Source organism: Hibiscus syriacus, unplaced genomic scaffold (genome assembly GCF_006381635.1).
Source record: "Hibiscus syriacus cultivar Baekdansim isolate YM2019G1 unplaced genomic scaffold, ASM638163v2 tig00110721_pilon, whole genome shotgun sequence".
NCBI lineage: Eukaryota > Viridiplantae > Streptophyta > Magnoliopsida > Malvales > Malvaceae > Hibiscus > Hibiscus syriacus.
This window is the reverse complement of record NW_024062839.1, coordinates 679,806-687,017: the sequence shown is the minus strand read 5'-3', so window position 1 is coordinate 687,017 and position 7,212 is coordinate 679,806. Positions and strand designations below refer to the sequence as shown.

Genomic DNA, 7,212 nt, shown 5'->3' with positions numbered 1-7,212 from the left:
AATGCGAATGTAAATCGCAACACGAACTTGGACTATCGCAATGCGAATATGTAAATCGAAATGCGATAGTCGAAGTTCGCGTTGTGAATCTGGAAAATGATTTGCGATACCGAAGATCGCGTTGTGAATTATTGATCGCATAACGATTTAGTTGGTCATTTTGGCAAATCCAAAAAAAGTTGGTTAAAATCGTATATTATAAGACATTTTGGTCACTGAGGTTATTTTCTCTTTACAAAATCAGTAAACTTTTTTTAAAGTAATGTGACATTTATATACGTATACAGAAACGTATGTACGTATATGGGTGTTACAGACTCGAACTTGGGGCAAAGGCGTGAAATAGGATGCCTCTTGCCACCAGGCCAAGCATACTACTCAGTTTTGTAATGAAATAAAACCTTATTTAACCCATGATAAATGTTTAGTTTAAACAAAATAAAACACGCGTGCCAGCTCCCGGTCAAGAGTTTTTCTTTCCTCCTAAGGGACAAAAACAATCATTTATTCAAGAAGAGCTTTAAGAGTATTTCAACGTAAAAGGATACGGAAAACTTGGACGCTTAAATGCTAAGCAAGATTACATTCGTCTCTTGAACTTTCCGTTGGTAATCCCTAACTACATTTGCAGCGGCACCACCAGCAAGAACAACCTCCTCCAGCTCTCTTACTGTTTATGTAAGCTTTTCAACCTCTGCAACCTTTTGGCGATGCATTTTTTCCAAAATTTTGTTTTCTTCCTACATAGACAAGTCAAACATGTGACTTAATTCATTATATAAATTATATAGACTAAGCACAAAATATTAAGCTATACTCATGAGTCCTAAATTTGATGCACCTGACAAAAGGAAACACCGAGAACTACTACCATACCTGGCAAATTTCTATCTACTTCATCAACTCCTGGTTTTTATTTTGGAGATCGTCCACCATGGATGCTTTGGCCAGTGCAACCTGTACAGTCCTTTCAGCTTCATGTAAAGCTGCTTCTTTTGATTTAGTTAGACGATCAAGGGCTTTATTGTCATCTTGAAGCTTTGCAATCTGCAAGGAACCAAAATAACTAATCAATGAGAGAAAAATCTATCACATATAATTTATAAAACATCTAAATTATTTTTGTGAGACAGAGGCACCAGTTCAGAAGTCACAACAAAACCTCTTGCCGCGCAAGCTTCAGTTCAGCCTCCAAGGGTGCAAGAATTGCTTCAATAGGAGGCATATCATCGTCCTTTTGAGCAGCATGGACCCTTCTCAGAGTGGCCTCAGCTGCAAACTGAGCAGCCATCAATGCCTTCTTCTCGTCATTTATTTTCTTGATTTCAACATTCTGCAGAACATGTTTATTAACTAATTATAGCAACAAACCAACACAAGGTAAGCTTGAATTCCCCCCCCCCACAGCAATACCTTGTATTCCAGAAGAGATTCAGTCAACTTAAGCTTCTCTTCCATCCTCGAGACCTCACCAGAGAGCTATTGATCAAAAGAGAAACAAAGTTGGTATCCATCTCAATCACAAAATTTTATAAGAATGCCAAGTCATATAATCCACTTTAACCCAATCAAAAAATAATAATCATAATTCAAAACTATAATAAAAAAAATAAAAAATAAATACGGTTAATGTCAAGTAAAAAGCAGCTGATTGAACCAAATCAATGAGAAAGACAACTAGATCGAGAAACCTTTCTCACCTCTAACTTCATTCTCCAACCGAATTTTTGAGTAATCGAACAACTAGATCGAGCAACTTTTATTATGGGAATATTGAGAAGAGAAATTATTTGAAATATTGGGGTTTCTAAACCCTAATATTTTGGGAATAATCGAGTCTCCCCCATTTCATCTGCCTGTGAGATATTTGAAACGCGTGTTTTATTTTGTTTAAACTGAACATTTATTATGGGTTAAATAAGGTTTTGTTTCATTACAAAACTGAATAGTATGCTTGGCCTGGTGACAAGAGGTATCCCATTTCATGCCCTTGCCCCAGGTTTGAGTCCCCTTCCATGCAAGTAGGTTTTTATTCATTATTTTCAATCCGCACCAATTGGAGAGTGATACGTGTTGCTCTCTCATTGGTACAAAATTCTTAAAAAATATTATTTTTTTAAAATAAGATGTGTCAATTCCACGTCAGCATACATTAGTGACATGGACATGTCATGTCATCATTTGTGTCCACATGTGCTTGCTTAGTCAGCTGGAAGGCGTTGACAGTCAATTGACTAACGGTTTTCACACAACGGGGGTGACTTTTGAATCAAAATAAAACGTTGTGGGGTCAAATATTCCAAAAAAATAACAAGGGCAAATTTGCATATACTGTCAAACATTAGGGGTATTTATTTGCATTATGCCTTTTTATTATTAAAAGATACCACATATAAGAGAGAGAAAAAGATGGTTACACTAGCTTTGAAATAATCATATTCTTCATCTCTACACCGTTCTTTTTCCTCCATCTTTTCGTGGTATTCCTCCATTAGCATGCTCTAAGGAGTGGCGAGCTAGGAGTTCGAGAAGAGCTAGCTAGCTAAGGCAGTTTGTGGTGGCTGAGGAGAGCTCACACAGTGCACATCAAAGGCTTTTTCCTCATTCCTTTGTTGTTCTTTCCCACTTATCATATTTGGGTTACAAGAAACGAATGGTTTTATGATTTATTTCATGGATTATTCGAACCCCACCATGAACTAGCTTTATTTGGTGGGAGTTCACTATGGATGTTTAAGTTTTTCTTTAAAGGATTATTGTTCTTTTTCTATGATTTTATTTGTTTTGTTTATGGTACTTAATGACTTAAGGTTGTATGAGCTATGAGAGTAGCCATTCCATAGGAAAGTACTTAGAGTTCGAGAGAAACTAAGTAGTTTATCTTTAGTGTTCAAGAGAAACTAAGGAGGATCAACATAAGCAATGGGTTTTAGATAGTAACTAGACCTAATCCACCCTTAAAACATAAGGATGTGATTTCAATCGGCTAAAAGAAGTAGTGCTCGGTCGAGAGGTTAGATGCTAGTGTTAATGCTGAGTGGTATTTCTGTGACATATTTTGTCGAACTAATGGGATCCTGCACCTGCTAAGGCCAAGAGGTATTGCTATCTTATTTTCATACTGTCGAGTCCCTTGACTAGAGATAGCATAGGGCACCTAATTTCTCAACAGTTTATTGACGATGCAGTGAAAGGGAGGTTTCAAAATTTCAAGAATCGTAAACTCTTCTTCGAGTTAGGTTTTATCTTCACCGAGGAACAAGACGGTGTCTTTGGACTGTACGTTATGGACATTGTTGAGCCATTGAAATGGAAAAAGTTTGCAAGGCACCCCGACCCCGTTAACTCCTTATTGGTTAAAGAATTTTATGCCATTATTTCTAAGTCGAATCAACATGTAGTTTACGTTCGAGGTAAATACATTCATTTTACACCTTCTGTGATTAATCGCTATTTTCGTTTGTAGAGAGTTATGGATCAAGACATGGATTTTGAAAAAGATGCTGACAATGCAACATTCGATGGAGTCCTGAAGGATTTATGTTTCTCGAATACCACTTGGAACGGTCGACATACCAGACATTACTTTGTTAATCGGGAACGCCTTCAACCGCGTGCAAAGCTATGGAATCACTTCATGAAGCATAAGCTCATGTCGACCGCCCACAATACAATGTTAACTCTTTCACGTTTGATGCTTTTACACTCCATTATAGTTACACGTTCTATTGAAATGAGTAGAATAATTGTTGAACAAGTGAATGAATGATTAAGTAAGAAAGTTTACGCTTTGGTTTTTCCAAATCTCATTACACTTTGTCAAAAGAAAAATGTTTGTGATAGTAGATTTGATGAAATCTTTTCTAGGGTATCAGGCACAACAAAAGTCCGTCTGCCCATGCTGTTGGGTTTGGTTAACCCTAAATCTAAGGCACCACTACTAAGGAGTCTGAGGATAACAAACCATCTAATGCTGAGGCAAGAATGCTTGCTCTCAAGGAAACTTCCAACAGACGATGACTCATTTGCATGTTCTTAAAGGTGTTATAAAAATATTCTTTGGCTATGTTAAGAACATGGATGTTGTTATGAATCCATTTTTCAAGATATGCTCCCCCACATCGAACAAAATTTCTCGGGTTTCCAAGATGAAATTCTTTCAGCATTTGATGATATCGAGGCATTCCCCGAGCCTGATGATGTAGACCCCCGTTGCTGAGCCAGTACCAGATCCTGTACCCCAATCTCCTACTCCTGATTCTCCTATGGCACCATCCGAACCAACTCTCAATCCAGTTGCAGCGCCTAACCTCCTTCCGCCCACTGGACCAACTGTCGCATTAAGACATCGAAGAGGCATGTTAATGTTGCCCACAATTATTCAACTTCTTTAGATTACATTCCTACACCACTCTGAAAGAGAACAAGGCGTGGAGCTTTTAGCCCCTCCACTGAGACACCGCCACCACCATAAAAAAATTGAGGTACCTCATTTTGCATTCATTTATGAATTACATAACATTGCATTTAGTTTCGACAATTAATTAGTTTTCTTAAGAATTAAGGACAATGCCCCCCTTAAGTTTGGGGAGGTAATGTTCTTTGTAGAACATAGGCATGATAGTGTTAGCAGAATATTATGCCATGACATTAGTAAATGATAAGATAGTTAGATAAAATGTTTTGGTGATACCCGATGATAATGAACTTTTTAGGCTAAAAATTGAATGTAAATGACTGTTGAGAATGATATAAATGACTCTAGGGCTTGATGCTTTGTGAATTATTCTTACACGATTTATATGTTCTCTATACTTAAGGAATTTAGGAATTTTTTATGAAAGAACTCTGATTAGCCTTGGCGTTGAAATTTGGAAGTATGCTAAAATGATAAATCAATGAGAACTCCTCTTATGTCTGAATTATGAATAAATGTTTAGACATAACTATAGAGGGACACTCCTATTTTCTGTGGCATTGCCTGTAACTCTCTTTAATAAATGACAACCATGTGCGTATGAGTGAATGAAAGCAGTCACTAGATGACTCTACTTGACTAGCTTGGTGGTGGAAGGTATGTTCCCTTTCACCTAGAGTATGGGATGATAGGTGTGATGAGCTTACTCCATTCGTAGTAGGATAAAAAAGTTTGTATTCAGTAAAAAGAAAGTATAAATGTGCTTAATAAATGAGTAAATACCAGGGCAAAACTAGGGGACTCTATTAGAAATTTCCTAGATTTGTTAAATATAAATTGGATACAATCTCACATACACAAAACCACAAAGAATATTGACCTAGGGGAAGCACTTGAATTCTTGATATGTCTAGCATGTTGAAGCCAACATTTCTGAGGATAAAGTTCTATTTTTGTCTTGATTGTCTTATTATTGAAAATTGTCATGACATGTTGATTGTGTTAGTTACTACCCATTGCTTAAGGACAATCAATAACTTAAGTTTGGGGTATGATAACTCCGTAAAAAGGCTACTTTTAAGGCCCTTTTCACTTAAGTTATTGTTTGTCTAAGGGTTCATTTAGGTCATTTTAGATTCATGTATCTACATATAGTTGCATTTGTGGTGGTTATCTTATTTTATTTTGTTAAGGTGATGTATGAGGAGGAAGGTTTGGTTATTAGTGATGTGTAGGAAATAACAAGAAAAAGTGCGAGCTAGGAAAGAATGATGTGGCATCACATGTTGCTAAACCAGACTGTAATGCCTTGGCATTTCTGGCGCAGAAAAGGACAAAAATATATTTTTACAAAAAGACAGCTGGCAAGGCACGTCTCTAATGCTTATAATTGCCTGCTGGGGACCACTGCCACATATGGAGATAGACCTCATGCACAAGAAATAAATCTAGAGGTATGATGGGTATTTTGAGTGTAAAATCCCAAGAATACCCTTAGATATTTTTATTATTAAAAGATACCATATAGGAGAGAGAAAAAGATGGTTACACTAGCTTAAAAATCATCATCTTCTTCATTCTCTCCACTGTTCTTCTTCCTCCATTTTTTGTGGTGTTCCTCCATCAGCAAGATCTAAGGAGTGGCGAGCTAGGCGTCCAAGAGGAGCTATCTAGCAAAGGTAGGTTGTGGTGGCCAAAGAGATCTCCGGCAGTGCACATCGAATACTTTTTCCTTATTCTCTTTGTCGTTCTTTCTCATTTATCATATTTGGGTTGCAAGGAAAGAATATATTTTATGATTTATTTCATGGATTATTTGAACCCCACCATGAACTAGCTTTATTTTTGGTAGTTCACTGTGGATGTTTAAGTTTTTTCTTTAAAAGATGCTTGTTCTTTTTCTATGATTTTATTTGTTTTGTTTATAGTGCTTAATGACTTAAGGTTGTAGGAGCTATGAGAGTAGACATTCCTTAGGAAAATACTTAGTGTTTGAGAGAAACTAAGGAGGATCAACATAAGCAATGAGTTTTAGATAATAATTAGACCTAATCCACCCTTAAAACATAAGACTAGGATTTCAATCGATTAAAAGGAATAGTGCTCGGTTGAGAGGTTAAATGCTACTGCTAATGCTGAGTGGTATTGCCGTGACATATTCTATTGAACTGATGGGATCCTTGCACCTGCTAAAGGCAAGAGGTATTTTCATGGCATTTTCATCATGTCGAGTCCCTTGACTAGAGATAGCATAGGGCACCTTTAGTAAACTCTGTCGGGCAAGTAAAACATATAAGTGAGACCATTATGAGAAGATAGACTTAAGTTTCCTAAGTGACTCTTATCATTCATTCCTATAGTAACTTGTTGTGTGAGGATTATCAAGTCATTTTCTTCAAATCCAATGTTTACATTTTGTTTTGCCTTTACATTCCCATTTGATTAACTACACATAATCTATTTTGCCATGACATCTCCATTTGCTGCCACATCACACTGTGATTCCATACCTACCAATATACATTTTACCTTGCCTCAACATTTACAATATTAGTACACCAATCCTTATGGAGAATACATTCACTCATAATTATATTACTTGTTCGATTGTGTATACTTGCACATATTTCGCGTCCATATTTAGTAATCACAAAATGCGAACAATTGTCTTCTACTAGAGGTCACATTATGAAAAAACATGGTATTACGGTCACCATGCTTTAACCAATTCATCCGGACTCATTGCTCCCAATAAACTCTTCTTGATCTACCTCTAAATTAAGGGCCAATTTCAC

At 36.7% G+C, this 7,212-nt stretch overlaps 1 pseudogene; it reads right to left on the bottom strand.

Annotated features, from left to right (window-relative positions):
- Nucleotides 1–429: 429 nt before the first annotated feature.
- LOC120139061 lies at nucleotides 430–4,360 on the bottom strand (annotated as a pseudogene).
- Between the last annotated feature and the right edge of the window lie 2,852 nt (nucleotides 4,361–7,212).